This window comes from Epinephelus fuscoguttatus, linkage group LG5 (assembly GCF_011397635.1).
Source record: "Epinephelus fuscoguttatus linkage group LG5, E.fuscoguttatus.final_Chr_v1".
Lineage (NCBI taxonomy): Eukaryota > Metazoa > Chordata > Actinopteri > Perciformes > Serranidae > Epinephelus > Epinephelus fuscoguttatus.
Window position 1 is genome coordinate 12056224 of NC_064756.1, and position 21857 is coordinate 12078080.

At 43.3% G+C, this 21857-nt stretch overlaps 1 protein-coding gene across 1 annotated transcript in view; it reads left to right on the forward strand.

The window, feature by feature from the left end:
- The window catches only part of clmpb (CXADR like membrane protein b), a 74329-nt gene that overhangs the window by 495 nt on the left and 51977 nt on the right, over positions 1-21857 (forward strand). The window lies entirely within an intron of this gene.

Consider the following 21857-nt stretch of genomic DNA (forward strand, 5'->3'; position numbering starts at 1 on the left):
GTCTGACAATCCACTGACGGTGTAGACATTGATGTCTGGCGTTATTCTATTTGCCATTTTTTTAAAATACATTTTTATTGTTTGACGCGTTTCTCACCAACACATCTGACAAAAGATTTTCAGCCTCCATTAACAATGATGTCAGAATATATTTATTTTCTATTTTATTTGCGTAAAGTCACCCTCGCACTTTATGATGCGCATATGTTTTTGCTATTTATAATTACGCGGATGGGAAAAATGGAAACGCCAAAGTCAACCTTCATTTCCAAACCTTAGGCTGCTCTGCTCAGGGGAGCTCTCACATGGGGGAATATTAAAGGGGATAAAAGTTCACCTGATCCCTCCCTTTCAAGCTGCTATCCACATTTATTGACCCTTTAGGTGCCTCTATTGACACCCATTCTTCAGAAACAGGCCTGCTGCAGATGGATAAAATGCTTTTTGTACCATTTTTTGACAAAGGCATGAAATCCAAAATGAAGCACATACAGCACCCACAAAGACCTCACAAAGGGAGATATTTTGAATACGCTCTTCCTTGCTGTTTGCCCTAATTTTAAGTGTCTTTAATATGATTTTAGGAATGAAAAATGTTCAAGTTTGTTTGGCTATATCAATTGTTTTTTAGTTTGAAACAGAACTTGAAAAGGTTAATCAAAAGTGCTTGTTTCCTATCATAAATGAAGCTTGCTTTGCTCGTCTTTGTCTAAGTTATCACCACTGTTGCTGAAACTACAGCTTTTATTACTACTATATCACAGTGATGTGCTCAGGGCCTGCAGGTTCAGACACACCAGGTTTAAAGCTTGATGAGGGATTGTTCAATTCCACTGCGACTCCACTGACTGGAAGTTAGTGTAGCTCTGTGAGACAGTGTGTAAAAATGACTTCCAGTAAGAGGTTTCACACTCCTTACTGCTGTCTCATCACCTGCAGTAAAATTCCCCCAACAGAGGATAAAGCAGCGTTTCCGAAAAGTCTGAAGTAACAGTGGCTAGGAGTGCTTGGTATGAGAAAGTTTGGAGACCTGTGAGTTAAAGTCAGAGTGGTTGAGAGTGGCCATATGAGAGATAATGCACCCAAGAGCTGGCGGCTCGTCTGCTTTGGTTTGAGTCCAAAAGTCGTGCTCTGGTCTGCGTGATGCTTGCTGTTCGTGTTGTTGCAGTCTGGAGAGAAATCAAAAGACCTCATCGTTTGTGTGTCATTTTTCATCCCATTAGTTTGAACATACAGCTCATGATGTTTGCTTGCTAGATGTTGGTTGTGCTGTACTCTTGCATATGCCTAAGAGTTTGTTATCTCTGGCTCCTATTATTCAGTTACTTACGTATTGCGGTGACCTCTCAGGAGAGCACCCTGCCCCTTGCCCAGTGCATTCTGGGAAAGTCTCCAGTCCCCCTGTGACCCTGAGTAAGATAAGCGGTAAAGAAAATGGAAGGATGGTGATGTTATCTAAACCTGCATACATGCCGACTCGTTAAGGCTTACAGTGGTCGACCACTGAATCCACTGTGTGTGCTCAGTGGTGATGGCCACTGATGCTGCGCTTCAACTAAAGGAGCTGACTCGGCAGTGGACACTGCATACCGACACAGTTTGTGGTTTCAGTCATCAGCCTGCTTGTATTAGACGATGATGTGATTCGGGCCAGACATGTAGATTATCTAAACAGCAGTTTGATGATGATGATGACGATAAAAAACAACCAATTCTTAGCTGGCACAGCTGAGCCAGCAAGTTGAAAACATCACACATGAATTTATAACAGTAATTTATTCCCTAATAAAAATTATAATGGTGCACTTTTCTTAAAATAACCATCAGCCTGTGCCTAGAGTATTAAATGGTTTGTTGTTGCCATGGTGAGGCATTTTCTCCTTCCCTCCTTGTCATGTCACCAGATATGACTATATAAAACAATTTGTGCAGCTGAAAACGATATTATTAGGGTGGATGTCCAGGACAGAACAGCATCCTGGGTCGTGTGTCTCTCATGCGAGGACAGAATATCTGCCAGTCAGCCAAAAAGCATTTTTCCCTGGCCAGGGAGATATGTAGCTTTCCAAGCTAGGCCGCTCTGCTGCGCCACACCGAAGGACATTTCCCTAAAGTTAGAGCCTGTATTAATTCAAGATTAACACCGTGGCCAAGTAAAGAGAGGAAGTGGCTGTTTTATTATAAAAGAATCAATAGTCATTAATAGGGGCTCATTTCCTTTTTATTTGGCTGTGGCCTCGCAAGTCCTGAGACATCCTTAATTCAATATCTGTTGGAGATGTAATATCCACTGTTCACATTACAGATAAGTAGCACAATTAATTGCCACAGAGTTCCATGGCTCCCTTCTGTGACTCGGCCAATCCAAAGTACGAAACAGAACAAGGTCGTATAGAGTAACTGGGTAACAGTGTGGTAGATTCAGCAGGTAAAGGAGACTGGTGATGGATTGCCTATCTGTCCTTGTGCCAGGATTAAATGATTCTGAATGAGGGAATTTGAAAATGACTGTCCAAGAAGTAATAACACAGTGTAAGTCATTTGACAGAAATGTAATTGGAAAGAATGAGCAGCTTTTATATGCGATCTGAACCTCTGCGCCCTCGCTCGGTGGAGTCTCATGTTCGTTTGATCATCAGTCTATAAGACAGTGCACAATATAGTGGGGTCTTATCATCAGTGTGCGTGCCGATGCCTGTGTGTCCACATGCCTGCATACATATGTGTATAACAATGAGAAGATGGCAGTGCCTGTGCACGCCTGCTAGTGTTAGATGTAGATAAAGAGAGCAGTGGCTCCAAACAGAAATTCTGTCCCCATTCTATATTTAGCATGTCTGCCGGGGTAGGCAGAGGATCTCTGAAATGTGAAGATGACAGGAGCCTCCTGAGCCAGAGGTTATGAAGTGACATCTTGATGTGTTTGCGCCTGAATCACACACTCCCACACACACCCAGCCACAGACTTCTGACATTCCTACAAACCCAGAGACATTTCGATATTTGACGTCTAGTTACCATACATTAAGGCTTGGTTTTGATCTCCTTTTGACGCGCATTATTCTCTGCGTTATCGGGTAGCATCCCCCATGTACATTCTCAGCTTTGAACGTGTTTGTTTTTTGAGAGCATGTGATGAATCTGGCAGATCTACTTTACGGGACTTGAACGTGCATGGTGTTTAAAGCATTTGTCAGTTAGGCGTGACTCCTTGCACTGCGAGTCAACCTTCATCTCACATTGTTGAAGCGCAGACATTTAAATGACTTTTATTGGCTGGTACAATTCATTTACAGTTTATCTATGATGAATGTGATGCAGACTTATCAACACTTTCAGCACGCACATACACAGAGACTGAGCAAAAGCACAATGCAGGAATCAGTAACCAGTAGATATTGTATTCACGCTGTAGGACGTACAGTACAGCACAAAGATGCAGCTGCTAAGGGAAGAATAGCAAATAGCTGGCAGTGCGTCGCTCCTGATAGTTAAATGACTTGCCTTCCACCTACAATGTCAGCGATTTGACATGCAGAACAAAGTGTAAACAGATTTCCGTCAAGAGGGGATTTTATTACTCAAAGCGAAAGTGGTAACTCTGAATGGCTCAGCAAGGACAGAGCACTCCAGAATACAAAACCTCTACCAAGGGTGATTGAAGAGGCCTACAGATGAGTACAGAGGTCCAGCCGTCCTCAAAACAATTGACCCATATCATTAACAAACACTGATTTGCCTTCCAAGCACTTTCCCCCTGATGTGTATGGCCTTTGAATGACAGCATGCTTCCCTGAATAACAAACCATCCTTTTTTTCTACCTAAGGGATTCTTCATGTTTCATTGATTTTAGGGCTTTTAGTCAGACGGTCTTTCTGTTCTGTTGAAGCAAGCTGGATGCCATGCTTCGAACAAGAGTGTTTGTAGGTGAAAGTGTACCTGCTTTGTACTGTAAGTGCTTTTATTCCTACTACTCCAGGGTCTAGGCAGGTTGGTTTTTATAGCAGCCAAAGACATCCAAGGTAGAAAAAATAAAGGTCACGCTGGTGGAATGAATGTAGTCTTCCTTGAATTCATCTGCTGTTTCTGCAATATTTCTTTGTGTGACAGTTTCTTTATCTTTCTCCTGGCGTGTTTCTGCCACACCCATCATCTCCAAGCTGTCCAAGCACGGGTCTTTTGGCACTTGCATCTTGTAAAACACAAGACACATGCCTAGACAGAGCTGGGTTTGTGTAGTGTTTCTGACCTATAAACCCTCCCCCTTTTCATCCTTCACTGGGAAAATTACTGCCAGATTATTTTGGAACGTATGAACAGGAACTGCCTATTTCACTTTACTGCTAATCTTTGACAGATGTTCGGGAGAGGCTCACATTCACATTAACTGGAGTCACATGCACAGTGCGCACATGCCATTACACTACACTTGTATTCTGCTGTGCACAGACAATAAAAGAAAGACATTTTGTTCAGATAATCGAACACATACATTTGACAGCTACGTGCTGTTTGATACAATAGATGAAGATCATGAGATCATTTTATTGATCAGTGTTCAGAACATAAAGTTTAGTCACGAAGATTACATAAACACAAGACAGAAAAAAAATCTGTAACGTTTGTTATGTTGGGAAAAATGCTTACAGTATTAACTTCTCGCTGAGAGTTAGATAAGAAGATTGAAAGGCCTGCCACGTCCAGTGTAATGAGTTTTTTGTACAGCAAACAAGATGAAACGTGTTAATTAGCAAACTTATATATATATATATATATATATATATATATGTAGCCTTTTCATAGAGCTAGGCTAGCTTTTCCACTAAGCTAAGCTAACCAGCTGCTGGCTATAGCTTCCTATCAAAGGTATACTGTGGAGGATTTTCCGAAAAAAACTTGGGTGTGGCTCAAAAGGTAGAGCCCACTAATTAGAAGATCAGTGTTTGACCCCTTTGTCCTCCAGTCTGCATGTGGAAGTATCCTTGAGCATGATACTGAACCCCAAATTGCTTCTGATGGCCGCTCCATTGGTGTGTGAATGTGTTAAAAACTGAGATGAGGGTGGCACCTTGTATGGTAGCCTCCATTTACAAAAAAGACTTTGCTCTCTGCCTTTATGTTCTTCTTATTTTGCTGTGTTTGGGACATTTCTGAGCTGAAACTTTTGGGCAGTGGTGTGTAGCCCCCAGCAAATAACAACGTGCCGTTGACACTGGGACTTTATAAAAAGGAAGTGACCAGGTAGTAGCAGCACACATCACAGACACAACGCTGACAAACATAAATATAACGAGGCAAAACACCAAGCCAGCAATGCTTGTTCCAAAACTAGAGTGAATCTGGGGTTGACTTTTACTTTTACTGGTGAGCACTGAAGGAGAGGATGAGGATGAAGAGCGATGTGGCGTTGGTCTGTTTTCTGTTAGACAGGTAGGTGCCTGAGATTAGCTTCATTAGCTAATCTCAGGCAAGTATCGGCTCTTCCATTGCAACAGATGTAATGTTCCTACGATAGGAGAATGGTATTGACCTTCTCATCTAACTCTTGGCAAGAAATGGAGTAAGCAAATGTCCCAAAAAGTCAAACTAAGTTTTGCAAGAATCAGGATATGGATTGGACAATGTGTTGATGACAGGTATTAGTTAATTAATCAAATCAAATATTTGTTGCAGCAACCTTTCTAATTCAACATTTGGTAAATGTATGTAAAGTGAAAAATTCTGAATGATTAGCACAAAAAAAGTTGCCATGGAGATGTCAAAAGACTCATTTTGATCTGGTGTTATAAGGCAACTACAAGACAGCAATGACAACAGCAGTCACCCTACAAAATGACCCTTCACCCCTTGAATCACTGACCTCACTGCCTCGGGTTCTCTCAGTAACTGACCTAAGCAGCTAACTATGTCATTAACATATGTACATTAACATGTACATATATTTCATATGACCATGTGATGCCTAAACATGGAGCCCCAATCCATTTTAAGTAAAATAAATGATGCAGAAAAGCATAAACATGCAAAAAGACATCAGCTGCTCCAAACTTAAATAAACAGCCCTTTAAAACCTCTGTTAGTTGTGACACTGAATGTTGCATTGGCCCCTCGTCCCCTGTAATCTCAACAACCGTGGCCATTTCCTCCAAAGGGAGGATTTCTGCCTTATTTGCAATAGTGAATAACCATGAAAGTCAATGGAGCAAGTGCAATTACAGCTTTCTATTTTCTTAGAAAATGTGAATTGGTTTGCAGCTTGTGCGCATAAATATTTGAATCAAGGTCTATGATTGTTTTATGTAAGCAGCGAGGAGATCAAAGAGTGAACAAAACGGCAAGATAAACGCTGATGCTGTCGGCGAGGTGGAGCATGGAATTGTCTCCCATTGATTCACCCCACTAAAGGTCTGTCCTGATATTAATTCTTCGCAGCTATTGACATTGCTGGAAATAGGATTCCATCCATCACCAACCGAGTGCTCTCCATCTGCAAGAGCAAAGGTGATCAAAATTCCTACATCTTACAAAAATACCATTTAAAATGATTTGTTTATGAGCGGTGGGGGCTGAGATGCTATCATCTCAGAGCTCCCAGCCCTGTTGTGGTGCTTTCAAGTGCTTTCTGCCTTAGTGAAAACTGGCAGTGCGGAATAAAGCTGGCATGCTTGTCTTCTCTAAGCAGAACATGCTTTTGATCTATGTACTCTGTCTCTGAAACCAGGTATATCTCTGTTTTTTGTGCAGCTGCGCGATCCAACTGTGAAGGAAAATAAACAGCTCAAAAACCAAAATCCCCATTGCTGAGGTGTCTTTCACTTTCAAGCGGCTTAGCATAGCGCTTACATCAATGGCACAAAGGGAAGAAAAGGCAAACTCTTGATAAAACATTTACACCCAATGAGCAGCACAGGAGTGACACTGGTTGTGTTACAGCGGTCATGCCTGTGTGTCTCTTCAGAGATTTCCTCTGTCACCTGAAAGCCTGTTAACATGCTGACCAGTCCTGACCATTCTTCTTGCATGTCAAGTCAAGATGCTATGAAATCCTTCTCTTAACTCAGCAGGCGTCGACTGGACCATTTTTTTCTACTGCTGGACTAACGTTTGCTTGACATTTTCAGTGAGTAACATAGTGCCAATAATTGATCATTTCTTACTGGCCACTCAGCACTTTAATTGGTCATGGGGTGCACCTGTCAGACCCCAACCTGTGCGGTGCCTCATCTCACGCTGTGATTATTGATTATCATGTCCAAATATCAACTTGGACATTCAAACAGCGTCATGCTGCTGAGATGAGAATCTGCAAGTGAATACAGCTCACAGCCAGACTGCGACCACAGCGCGTCCTCCCCGCACATCTCAAGGCAAAGGATTTTTTCACGCAGACAGAAAGAATTCTAAAACTTCATTTATTTTATTTATTCCACTTTGGTGCCGATGCACAAAACATCGACTTTTCTTCCACTCTACATGGCACTCAGCTGTAACTCAATAACTAGAATTGATTGCAGATGAATAAAAGCAACTTGTGCTGCACCAAATAATAGCAACCAAGGCGAGGTTTTTTTTTTCCTTCCTTCCCTCTCCCGCTTTTCCAATTGGGAGCTAACTGAATGAACAGGAGCAAATGTTCCACATCGCTCTATTTAGACGCCTGCTGTTCCTTTCAATTTGAAGCGGTTTATTAGCCCAGCAAGCAGGACACTCCATTAGGTGTTTTGAACCCGCGTGCTCCATTGTCTCACTCCATTTCCTCTTTTGCTTGCCAGTCTTCCCGAAAGCGTCAGTGGCTTTAATCAGCAGAGGCCCTCCTGCCCTTTAAACATTTATCTTCAGCCGCTTTTGGTCGTCACTGGGCAGCCTGGAAAGACTTAAAGATGGATGGTGTTTGGAAGGGAGGGAATTCGGTGGCCATTGATTAGAGTGGCGGAAGACAAAGCGGTTACCTGCACAAGACCTGAACACCATCTGGAGGAGCCCCTCCACTTTTAGTGCATGATAGCTGAAGTCAGGACTCAGCCATCTGTCCAATTTAGATATATACTGTGAGTGTGAGGAATAAAAGGACTTTATTTTGGCTGCAGACAAAACAAATTGTACATGCAGTAACTTTAATCTATTTATTGACTGTGTCAAAACTTTGGGAATGACCTTTAAAGCTGAGTAAAATATGCTGATTAATTCTTTACAGGGATGAAATCTTTGGTCACCAAAACCTTACCTCATGTTCTTGCCATTCAGTTGGAACTGTAAAGTGCAATAACTAAGGCCCAGTCTTGGGTTGCCAGTCCTGGTCTCTTGGAGTGGATGTTGTGTGATGGATGGTTTAATTATCCAACCACAATGCCAGCCACTTGGTCTTTCATAGCACAGCGAAAACAATGTAAACTGAATATCATTGATCAATTGCTAGATTGTCCACAAATTAAGTATGTAGTGTCGCTGATTGCAGTACAGCTCTCCGCTCAGAGCTTCATAATAAAGAGTGCCGAGCTCTTTATCATGGCCAAAGGTTGAGAAGTTTGTTCCCGTAGGAGATAACGTCACTTGTTCAGGAGCCCAGACTGTGGTCAGAGTACAGTTTATATTTGCAGGGCTGAAAAAGCTTCGTCCCCCCCCTCCCCCCTTTCCCGGCAAAGTGCTTCAGAGCAGATGGCACCACCACCTTTGTTTTTTCCGACTCGTTAGACTTGACTTGTTGATGAAATGGAGCCTTTACGCTATACTGCCCATGCAGATGTGTAGCTGTATATTTTCTAACGTAGCCTCCGTCATATCGTGCCCAGCAGTAAGGATGGTATAATCCACAGCCTGAGGTATCTGCAGTCACATGTTATATGTATATTCATGTTGTATTTTTCCAAAAGTGGGCTCGTTTTCTCCATGAGCAGGGGGACACCACTAGCTTAGCATGGACTTAAAGTGAAGGTGGAGTGCATTTGTGCTTGTTACTGCAACTAAACACTTACACACAAGCCCTCTCTGCAGCTGTAGGTTAGTGGTGCTCATGTGGTTGTGTAAACTCGCTACAGTAATGGAGTGCACCTCTGAGACTTGCGAAATGATGCCAACAACTTTCCAATCATAACTCGCAGCTCATTCAGAGAAGATAACAACATGTTTCCTCCATTTGTTTTCTACGTCTCCTGCATTTTCTGTTTAGTGCACACTTGTTTAGCCTGGCCCATCATGCAGCTTGTCAGACCCGACTTATAGATCACCACATCTCCAGTGGAGAGACAGGCAGAGGCTTAGGACTGCGTTCAAGATGCCTGTCATGGTTTGGCATTGTTGTCCAAACTGTCACACTTTGAATGAAATTGTCTTATTATGGTTTCTGGATGCGGATGGCGATGCTCTTCAGCGTGTGAACAGTGCAGTCGTGAGTGAGAGCCGGGCTGAGTTTTATGTCTCTCTCAAAATTATTAAACATGAGGCTTTTTTGGACCTCACATCTTCTCTCAGCAGCAGACATAATTTTTATTTTGTGTGTCTTTCTTCAAGAGGGAAATCAAGAGTGTTAGCATTTGGCTTGATTTGCTGTCTGGGGTCCAAAGACGCTGTAGAGGAGGAAATAGCAGAGTTTGCAAATTCAAGCTCTTAAAATAATTAAAGTTGGCATGATGACTGTGCTTTCTCGATGGGTCCAAGTTTAAAAGAAGAGAACTTTGGGAGTTACCACAGAGCAACAGCAAACTGTGTTGTACTCCGATATTAAGAATAATGAAGGTCAGAATATGCAATGTGCAGATAAGATGAAATTACATGCACAATTCTGTCACTGCAGAGTGAAATGAAGCTTTTGGCCACTGACCCATCATTCTAGAAAACAAACATTTTTTCCATTTAGGAGAGGGAGATGCTGTTTACTCTATTAACCTTTCCTCTCGGTTGCACTCTTGACATTGAACAATGTGGAAGAGGCCGACTCCTCGCTGGCCCTTTTGCTAATGAGGCAATTAAGTCTATCCTGCCTCGGTTGAGCAAGGGGCAGAGAGAGCAAGGCAAGTCATCTGCTGTCTCAGCAAACACCAAGCGTCTTAGCCGTGCTGCAGTCAGAATACATAACAAGCCTCGCTCTATTGTAGTGGCCGCCCAGTCGATGTGGTCCTCCCCTGTCCATGCGACCCTTGGCACGGCTGGGGATCACAGGCAGCATCAGGCCACATTTATCCATGTGCACTGAATCGTGGCAAATGGAAACGCAAGAATAACACTGAATTAAAATAATGTTTGTGCTCTACTTGTATGCTATTGTGAAACCATTGTGGGCAGCAACTGCGTAACATAGCCACAACTGCTTGCACATCATTTTGGGATAACACACCGGCACATAGAGCACTCTTAAGGGATAAAGTATGCACTATTTCTTTTACTTCCTGCATATTTGCCTTTGTTAATGCTTCAGAATAACCACACATCAAACAAAGGAATAAAGGTATGATATCCTGAATCATATTTCAACAGTAAATGTGCGTAAATGCTACTTGTTTCATTTATTATTCTCCATGTGGCCTGTTGACTTGAGTATTTACCATGTTTCTTTTATGTTATGAGTTATTCATGCAGCTAAAAGAGCCTCTGCTGGTCGGCAGACAGAGAGGATGTTGGGCTACTGAAGGCCAATGTCAAGAGTGGTATACACAGTGGCTGGAGATTTACTATAGAGTACAGTGGAGTGGAGTGAGGATGCAGCTCTGATCCTGGTCCCACTAGACCTGTGAGAAAAGCAAGGTTATGCCTCTCTATTTTCACCTGTATGCTCATAACTAGAACACCAGGATATGAATATGCAACCACGTGCGTACACACGTGATTGAGTGGCTGTCATTGTGTGTGTTCATGCCTGATTTTGTCATCATATTCCCTGTCTGACACATCTGAGGGATAGCACGAGCTTTCCAGGATATCATCGATTGGTGGGAAATGTTCTGATTTTCTGCATCCATTAAAAAAAACACACAAACCCACTTATTACCCAATTAAGTGGCAGCAATTAGCATGTTTCCTCCCACTTAGCCTAGTGACTGGCTGGTATGAGCAGCTGCCGAGTCCTACAAAAGGGCCCAGCATTAGGGCCTAAGTTAATGTGTTTAAGGGATGCACAATTCTAACGAGCGATAACGGAAGGCTTACGGCTGCTCAGAAGGGATTAGGGGACATAGTTGTCTGTCTTAAAGCTCAGGCTTAACCATCATACTCTTTTTTCCCTCCTCCATCTCTCCTCCCTGGTAATGAATCGCCAGTGTTTCCTGACACAAGGCATGAAAAAAGAACGTCTCACTCGGCAGGGAATGAAGACGGCTGCTCATTAGCTGTGGAAAGGTGTACCGAACCAGAAAGAGGAGATGTCCGGACAGATTTGCTTGAAATCAATGCCTGTCTTCTGATGCTTCCTCTACAGTATGTGGCTGCCACGATGTATCAGAGGAGATTCATAGGAGCTTATGTAAGCAGGTAAAGGTGTGTTTAAGCCACACAGACATAGTATGTATACAGTGTGCAGTGTAAAAGCAAAAATAACAAAGTGAGCACCATTGCTTCTTTTAGTATCATGTTTCAGATCTCTTGTGCAGGTTTCAGTATCCACTTTAACATATTTCCCCCTGCATGTGACCAGATCAATACTGAGAGATTACCTCTGCTCGATATGAGACAAAGATGCCTCTGAAGTGGCAGGATTGGAGAATGACAGAGCTGACGGTTTTCAGTTACAGGATACTAAAGATGCATAGTGGCAAGGGCGCCAGGAAAAGTGCACAGTTAGCAAAGGGCTGCACCGGAAACTGACCATGTGTGTTCGCTCCCGGCTAAAGTTACCGATACTGGACAAGACAGGTTGCATTCCTTAACTGCAAAGTATACTGAATACAAAGCACGAACAGCACACACTTGCAGTCTGCTTTATCTCTGTCCGGTTCCATCTAGTTGAGACAGAGCTCCTATGAAGACATTGCACTGAGAAATGACTTGCTCACATAGACAATGGAATTATGCTCCTGTTGTATTCAAACTAATGTGTTCGAGTCACAGTTTATTACCTCCTGTTGCCACAAGCTCTGGACAGATGATATGACTAACGTTTGGTTTATACCGATGCTGTCCTTTAGCTCAAGCTAACGGCCCTCTTGTTGAGACAGATAGAGCTGGGCGCAGTTTTTCTGGAGCGGCATCAGTAGTGTTGTCACTTGCCCCTGTGCTGCCCCTGCGAAGTGCATCGGGGAGACCTTTTCATTGACATGCAAGTTGGTGCAGTTTTGTCGTCTTGTAAATGTACCACACAGGTTTCTCTGGGGAAATCATAATGCAACGGCGCCAACACACTTTTGATTATTAATGAAAGTTATTGTGTTAAAGCACGGAGCTCTCCTTGCGACCTAGTTAGAGCACCGCCCCTTCTGACTTCTCCTTCATTTCCCCCTGCTTCACTTTGTTATTGTTGTCGTCTCAGCCAGACCAACTGCATATATAATCACCGTCTGCAGGTGATATTATGAAAGGGAGAGTGGTGGCAATAGGTGGGGGTGAGAACAGACATTCGACCTGCCCTGTCTGGTAGGAGGACATTTTAATGTATTATTGCACACATTATCAACTGAATACCACACACTGACCAGCAGAACACAGGCTTTGAAAGCCTTAGTTTACATATGAATTTTGTTTTACTTCACCAGTAGTACAGTTCAAGTAATCCCACTTACGGTTTATTTATCACAGCTGTCACAATCCACAGCATTATTTTTGACCGTAGAGCAGAAAAACTATTTTTTATTCTCACTTTTTGCAGACCCCAAATGTTCTCTGTATTGCCATTGTTTGCCTACATGGCATTGGAACGCAATAGAAGTATGAATGATGTTTCACTAGAGTGACCAGCGTGGTCATTAATCCTAATATTTAGACTGTAGCCGCCATCCACTCCCGGCCGTGGCTTGACTACAAGTAATCATAGCCATACACCGCTGTGTATTGTGCTGCAGAAAAAAACACTACAAACGCAGAAGCTTAGTCCATCAATCTAAGAGGCCAGACATTTTCTCTTCAACCCCATGTTGGAGGATTTTACATGCCACCCTCCCCCCCTATCCTGAGGGAATATGTTTATGAGCCCTTTCTCTTACTGTCCTGTATCTCCCCAATCCCGTCTCCATCTTTCGAGACAAGGGGTCTGAGCGGATGGAGTGCGCACAGCTTTCCGCTGCAGGGTCTTGATGGATTGCCACTTGGCTATTCCCCCCTTTGCTCACCAGAGGCCGGACATATTTCTCCTTCACTGGCCGCGTAGACTTGCATCTGCATGAGGACAGTCGGGGATTCTGCTTTCCGTGAGCTCAGCAGGGCTGAGTAGGAGTATTTGATTAGGTGTAATGGAATTACAGTAATCTGATTCCAAAAAGATGACATCTGTAATCTGTTGCAGTTACTGTAAATATGCAGTAATCAGATCACAGATGCTTATGATGCTTCAGACTTATTGCATTGCTCAGTACAACCATCTAAATTGTGGAACTTCTTCACATCTTGCAGAATTGTAGAATAAAAATGAATCCTATTTAACTCAATGCTTTTACAGGGGTGTGACATAAATTAACTATTCCAGCAGCATTACTGGTTACAATTTTCTGCAGGTAATCAGCACTTTAAGTAATTGCCTCTGCGTGTAATCCCCCTAACCCTCATAACTGGTGTTGCAGTGAATGGTATGCTTGGGATGAGTGGGGGGATGGATGGATATGTTGAGGTGGAGTATTCGCAACAGGATGACCCCAGGGCCTTATTGGAGGCTACTGCTCGGTCATAGAAGGAATAAACGCTGCAGGGTGCTCTGCATGGCAGCGTGCTGCTGCTTTTGGGTCAGAGAAATGAGGGGAGATAGAGAGTGTGTGTGTGTGTGTGAGAGAGAGAGAGAGAGAGAGAGAGAGAGAGAGAGAGAGAGAGAGAGAGAGGATCTGTCATTGATCCTGTGGCATTAGCCTGGGCTGCAGTCATAATGAAGCCAGTGCTGTGAGCTATATTTGTGCGTGTAAGTGCGTGTGCGCACACGTGTTTGTGTGTGTGTGTATAACTGACAACTCCTGTAAATATCTGCATCTGGAGTGTTTATATCCAGGTGATTAATTAAAACCCATGTGGACACAAATAAATCACTCAGAGTTTGTGTGCGCATGCACGTGTTTGTGTTGGTGTGTTTCCCCAGATGGCCTTGTGTGAGCATATTTGTGGTGTGTGCATGTACTTTGTTTGTGCAAGTGTGTGTTTGTGTGTGAGTGCATGCTGTATTTGTGTATCCCCAGATACCTTTGTGTGAACATATTGCAAGGTATGCATTGTCATCGTGTGAGTATACTATGTGTACATATTTCCCTGACTTTGACTGCCTGTTTGTGTGTGCGCGCGTGTGTGTGTGTATACACAGTGATGAAGCAGGAGCGGCTGCTTGGCGACTCATCCATCATTTTCCCCCCTGGCCCGCGGTGCCCTCAGAGGAGCGCTGCGCTGTCACGGTGACATTGGGCTCATTTTGGACTAGAAAAATGGTGCATCCGCCCCCAGCGTCACCAACCGCTCCCCACCCCCCTCCAGCCAACCAGCCAGCTTAGACGCCGCAGTAACAATCCCTCTAACAGTCTCAGACTCCTTCCCCCCACCGTCAGCTTTACATGCTGTATCCACAGGGACAGATTGCTAATCAGAACCAGCGCTCTACTGAAGGGCCCTCGTTTGTCCAGACTCGTTTAGCGAATCCGCTTCAGGTGGGTTGTCACCTTCTCTGACCCCTCCCTACCTCCACCACTGCTGTCCCTCTACCCCCACCCCTGCTGGATAACCTTGGAAAGGGTGGAGGAGGGGGAAGCAGGTGGGACAAAATGGGAGTGATGAGACCACTTTTATGAGCGTCCCGCGTCTCTCCCTTGCTGGTAATGTACAGGGTGAGTCAGCATGAGCAACTGCAGCAAAGCGGCCCAGTCGATCTGTTTACTCTCGTCTCTGAAGAGACAATGCCAACGCCGCGCCGCCAAGCCACTGCTTCTCCTGCTTCGTGACTCAGTGTGGTGTATGTGTGTGCACGAGTCCTCCAACTCTCTGCACGGATTTGCCCGTACAGGACAACACTAGCACACTAGACAAACTTTCAGACACTGCTGAGAGTGAGAGGTGTCATGGTCAAGAGGACATGCTGTATAATCCAGCGAGAGATGAGGGGATGAGAGAGAGGGAAAAGTACGGCAGATAGTGAGGAAAATTGTATGCTTTTTCTCAGGTCCAGGTCACTGTGTGCTGCTGCAGTACAGCAGACCAAATGCAACACAGAGTGCCACTTTTTCTCTCATCAAGATGATGAAGCAGAATTCGGTGCCTGGAGCTGGACCTGATGGCCCCCGACCTTGTCTTCAACTATTTGGTTGGACTCGCCTTCTACTCAATTAAGTATCTTAGAGTCAGATAGCTGATGTTGAGAAAATCACTGGAGACACTTAGAATCAGGTGTAACTGAGTTTAATGTGTTCACAGGCAACAACACATACAACTCAATGAGTCAAGCTCCGGAACAAGACTGAAGTTTCACTCTCTGAGCGCTTTCTTTATGCTGGTGAAGATTCTGTTGAATCTCAACCCTTTTTTCTTAATCCTGCCCACTTGAGCCCAAACACACTGGTGGCATATTTTTCCCTTTTGGGTGAGTCCAATCCTATTGGTGTATTCTTTTCACACCACTTGGATGTGGGACACATTGGTGTCCAAGTCCAAGGCCATACAGATGGCTGAGTTGACGTCACAGCCCAGAGCAAGTGAAGGGTAAGGGAAACGCTTAGTATGCTTTACAGAGATAGCACTGGCGATCTGAACCGGTCAGTGGCGAAAAAAAGCACTTTTAATGCGCAAACTTATACAGGACGCATTTGCCCCCGTTACCGTTTTAGCTCGTTTCGCGGCTGCCGGCTGCATCCACCTCCCTCAATACTGAACCAATTTTAAAACAAGTTGTACCTATGAATCATACGCACACATACACATGGGGAAGTAGGGCCCAGGTTGAAAAATACCGAAGTTATCCTTTAACACTGAGTGCACAATGAACTCAAAAACACTGATAGCTCTAGGCACTCCTTACTCTAGTTCCACATGTCTTCATGCAGTATATGACAAAGTGTGTGTGTGGGTACAATACATGGTTACATATAATAATGCGTAAACAGGGGTATTAACTTCAACAGGCATCTCAAACTTAATCACCTTATGCCAGTGTATATCTACTGGTTTATTATTTCAATCACTTCTTTGTAGTTAAACTCATCCTTACACTACAAAGACTTCTAAAGGCCGTGTGTGTGGTGCATGCATGTCTGAATCTGCCTGTATGTTGTGAATGTGGCTAAAACAGTGCATGGTTTGTATTAGAGGTAGGCACTTCTCTTAGCACATGATACTCACACATGGCTACTATAAACAAGCATATTAAACAATCACATTAGCTCATACACACACACATACACAGAGTGGGTGCTGTTTGACACATACACAGAAAAAGACACAGACTGTTAGTGCAGACACTGATAAGCACACAAACGCATGCAGACATAGCTCAACCACCAGTTCCTATTATGTAACTGCAGTCAACACATTTTAATGTCATTCCTCCCAAAACGGCACCTTGTTGTTGGAGGAGGAGGAGGCAGGGAGGGGGAACAGAGGCATAGAGATGAAAATGAAGTGAGAGACACATAAAGGCAAAGAACAGGGGGAGACAAGGAGACACAGAAAGAGGAATATGAGGGGGAAAAGAGGAGTTAAGGGATTTCAGCGTGTTTGCCCCCCTCCCGTCTTCCCCCCGTGTCTGCAGCTAAAACTGTTGCTAATCAGTCCTGCCACTTCACACACACAGACAGAGAAAAACACACATACGCTGTATACACACAAATCTACTGATACATCAGCTCAGGCACACACACACACACACACACACACACACACAGAGCTTTTCCTCAGTAAGCCTCCTTTCATAGATAACCTCTCCAGCTGACAATAGCAACAATAGCATAAATCCTGATCCCGACAACAACAACAGCGATGGACAGCCACGTCCTTCACTGAACCCACGTCAGCACATTCTCCCTTCTCTGTCTCTTCTCCGAATCTGTCCTTCTTTTAGATTTTTAAAAAGGGATCCTGTTAGGACATGCCGGGTTGGCGACCGATTGATCAGCCTGTTCTGTCGCTGGAGATCAATTGCCATCCATCCTCTTCTATTGGAGATCTTGTTTCCTCCATTTGCCTGTAGCAGCGTGCCTGACGACCTCATATTCCCACCTGACCTCACCTTTCCCATAAGTCAGACAGAAGGTCAAAGCCTGTTATTAATTTGCATGACCTTGTTGACTTTTAATGTCCTATTGAGCGGCTGCGCAGTGGCGTATCTGTATTGTCTTTCATACAGCCCTGAGAATGATTTCCGTCCTGTGGAGGGGATCAATAATGTAGCATGGGCCGTAAGAAATATTACGCCATGGCCCTTGGCAATAATGACAGGAAACATGGAGAATATATGCAAGCCAGCCTGGAATCAATAGCACTGATGTAATAGTAAACTCTTCCCTTCCTGTTTCAGTGATGGTTTGTGGTTTGTTTATACATTTCTATACGCTAGCGGCAGATTTGTATCTGCGCGTGCGACACCGAAAGCATTCTACTGTGCAGGGTTACAAATACCACTTTTCTTTTTGAATATCACAGCCAAGCGTTATGATGCATTGCTCCATGGACTCTTATCACAGCCTCTCACCATGAAGGAATGGTGAATAGCACATTTCAATCATTCTGTCACGGGAGAACTATAATCTTTTTCTTCTGCATGGCATATGTCCTTCCACTTCTAACTAATCCTTATTATGCCTCAGAAGCGAAGGTCATTGTCAAAGCCGAGGGGTGATTAAGTTAATCCACTTGTTTTCTGAATCCGATTTACCTCATTTTCCAAACTGGGGAACAATGTTCTGGCACAAAGACATCAAGATGATAGTGCAGCACGCATTAAGAAGGAGGGCCCCTACAGTGGAGAGGCTTCTATTATCTGTCTACATCATCTGCATCCCATTCTGCTTCCCAGATCTTTCAGCGGATTTCTACTGACTGCATTCAAAGCTATCTCTGCCGTATGGAGAGCCAGAGTGAAAGTGAGAGGAGAGCACACAAGTTAAAAGCGGCATGATCTCTCTTATTCATGAATCGATCTATGTCGCTGCGGTATAAGCCACTAGCAAAGCAAGGCACAGTGCCCTGATGAGCAGGAGCCCCGCGCTGCGGCCGGCCAGCCTCAGTGAGTTACGCAGTGCAGTGGCATACGATCGACTTCATTAGGTCCCTCCCTTCAAGAGGATGGGTTATTTACTACTGCGCCGGGCATGGACAGATGCTCCACAGATATTATACTATAGAGATCTGTGCAAAGTGCAGATAGGTGTGCTTCTAAGTGGGCGAATGTGTGTGTGGTTGTATCCCTTACAGTCAGCAAATCAGGTTGATTGTATAATAAATCCTGAGTTAAGTGTTTTGATTCAGTGGATGCAACATAAAGTGATTAAACTGCATCCAGTGTCACTGAATAAATGGGTGTGTGTGATTGTTTTTAACTGCAACTCTGCGTGTAAGCTCACACACAGGACAGCAGTGCACGTTTGCACATCCGCGCTAATGTGTTCTGGATGTGTGTGTTCATCCATATGTCATGCAAGTCTGCATTTATGAACATTTGTTTATAGATTTATTAGTGCACGTGCCTTCCAGTACATTACCGTCACCATTAGCTTCTCCCTGTCCAATCAGATATGTCTCTTCGTGGCATGTGAGCTGCTATTAGAGGGAAAGGTGGGAGACACAGCACTGGTATGGGTCCAATAATAGACACAGTGCGGCTCTCAGACATTATTTTCAACTACCTCCTACATCATTTCTACAGTCAGCACAGACGGACATGGATGGTGTTTTTTAACTGTCAAGGCTTTTACTTCCTTGGTGTGATCTGCTCAGCAACTCAAATATGAACGCAACAGCAAATGACAGAAACCCCCTTAAAAAGTTGTTTTGCTGTGTTTTTATATTTGAGGAGAGTAAGGGCGTACACTGTCATGAGATAATAGCATTGATTGCTGAGATTACAGCACATTACAGCACACTGTGATTTCAGCCCTTACCTCATCTTTGAATGTGTTTCACTACACAATTAGGGATGAAAGGAAATCAATGGATGGCGGTTGTTAAGTGTGTAATATTTAACCCTTTCAAACCTTTCAAGTGCAGTAATAGAATCCAGCATGGGCAACAATTTCTGTGTTGTCAAAATACCAAACCAAGGCGTGCACTGACTCTTGTAGGTTTCCCACCTCTCTGTTATACATATAGTAGCGACACACAAACACTGCTACCACGTTCACAGTCTTAGCCTAGTCTATTTATACAAGTTATTGATATATCTATCATGAAACCTGAAGTAATCGTCCACCAGCTGTTAACATTACCACAAATAGTGGTGTTCGTTATCAATTAATCTGAAGATTCTTTTGTTAAGTAGTCATGTAGGTAATAAGATGTCAGAAAATAGGAAAGTTTGTGTTTTCTGTTAGCCCTTGTCGATGTTTTTAAATTCTGGTTTTGTCCAACACTCTAAAATCCAAAGATATTTAATTCATTTACTACTATAGGAGACTAAGAAATTGAGCTAACATTCACATTTGAAGAATTTCACTGCAGAGAGATGGTCTTTTCAAAAAACTGGACTTCCTATTCAGTAGAAAGATTCAAACTCTTTTGAAATTGGTGCTAAATGACCAGAGAGAACGGCTGTGGCATTCATTTTTGCTCAAGAGGTCGAAAACCTACAATTACCATAATGCACTGGACCACTAAATGCTCCCGCTGGTGGGTGACATAATGCAAGCTTGTCTGTTTTGACACAGGAAGCAATATGGCAGCCAGCTTGTAACAAACAATCTTAAATTAGAGTTAAACAGTAAGATCAAATATGTCTCTAAAGCATTTAAGGAGAGAAATAGGCATTGTAGTTGAATTGTGGTTCATATTTGATAAGCACTGCTTAGTTTTACCATTTAATCTCTGTTTTTTCAGCCCAATACAGGAAACCATAGCGTGCCCACTTTCTGTTCATAAATTCTCTAATAATAAACGGTGCACTAAAATGTGTTTCTGAAGACATTTCATGAACAGGTGATACAGTAACAGAATCTTGGTTTGTATCTGAGCAGCACTGCCTGGCTTTACTGTTGAGGAGAGAGGGAGGTGGGGGGATTTCTCTCTCGATGCGCTTCAGTACTCTTTGTGTCTGTGGCGGTGGCGGGCTTATGAAAATGCAGAGGTACAATCTGTAGATGGAGCAACAGCACTAGAGTCAGCAAGCTGGGAGGTCTGGGCACCATAAGATGGATAGGGTTTTACCATAGTTCATTTACACATTACCCACATTGTGGTCATGCAAAGCTGGTTAAAAACATCTTTCTGGCTGCTTAAAAAATAACTTGAATGATTAATTATCAAAATGGTTCAGTTTTCAACTTCGCTCTCACAAGAGAGCCAACCATCACAAATGCATAGACAAAGTGTTTAAGCCTGCTGTATGATGAAAGTAGGTCCAACAATTAATAAATAAATCAGTAATGTGTCGATGTCAGCAGAGAAGTTGGTGATGCTGAAAATCTTGCATGATATGTTTTTTGCACGACACACAGCCAACAGAAAAGCAGTTTTCTTCATGAATTCAACATGAAATGTGGTAAGTTATTAATGTAAAAATTATATATTTTGCAGGTGAATATTGCTCAGTATACCAGCTGGGTAAGAAAGTAGTTTCTCTATAGAAATGCCTTGATGACTTAGTATAACTTGAGGTGTGCTGTCCATTCTGACTGCATCTGATTGTCAACCTTTCATAAATGGATCCACACTAGCTTGACGCTTGCTTTACCCTCTGCAGAGTTGTGCTTTAAACAGTGAGGTACATACTATCAACATTGTTGTGATACAAAGCTGATAAAAAAAAAAAACGGCAAAGTATTCCTTTACGAAGCTGCGGCTGCTTAAAAACAACTTGTGATTAATTATCATAATGGTTCAGTTTCCACAAATGTGTAGACAAAGTGTTTAAGGCTCTTGTATTATAAAAGAAGATCAAACAATTAACAGCTGCCTAACAAAGCAGTAATGTGTCAATGTCAGAGGAGAAGTTGGTGACAGCTAAAAGTGTTGCATGATATGTTTTTGCACAACACACAGCCTGAAAAAAGGTAAACAGCAACTATTCTGAATGACTCTACTGCAGAGGAGAAACTAACCTGTTTGATGAAGTGATTTAAGGCCATTATTAAAATCAGATTGAATTGAATTGTAACATTTGATGTCCAAACACAAGCCGAACTTGCATTATGCACATGAAAATGGGCCAAGCCCAAGTCTGTTGGGAGCTGGGGCTGTGGTGCAGATTTCTATCATAGTGTATCACAGGCATGAGGCAAGAGAGGCTAGAAAAATACAAAGAATGAAGAGGCAGGGAGGGAGACGAAGAGGGAGGCAGAAGGAAGGGAAGAAAGGGAGAGCGACTGAATGTGGGGCAGACAAATAAACAGACAGCGAGTTACAAGGAAAAAATGAGGCACAAATGAAGAAGTGCAGATGTTTGAGGGTGTTTAGCAGATCCTGTTGTGAAGCTCTCAGTCAGTCATAATAAACAGGCCTAATGCACAATTAAAAACACCTGGAGCCCCTCCATCACTTATTAAGTCAAGCTTATAATCATTGGGGGGCAACTCCTCTGCAAACCTAATAGCTGCGTTGGTGTGTGTGTGTG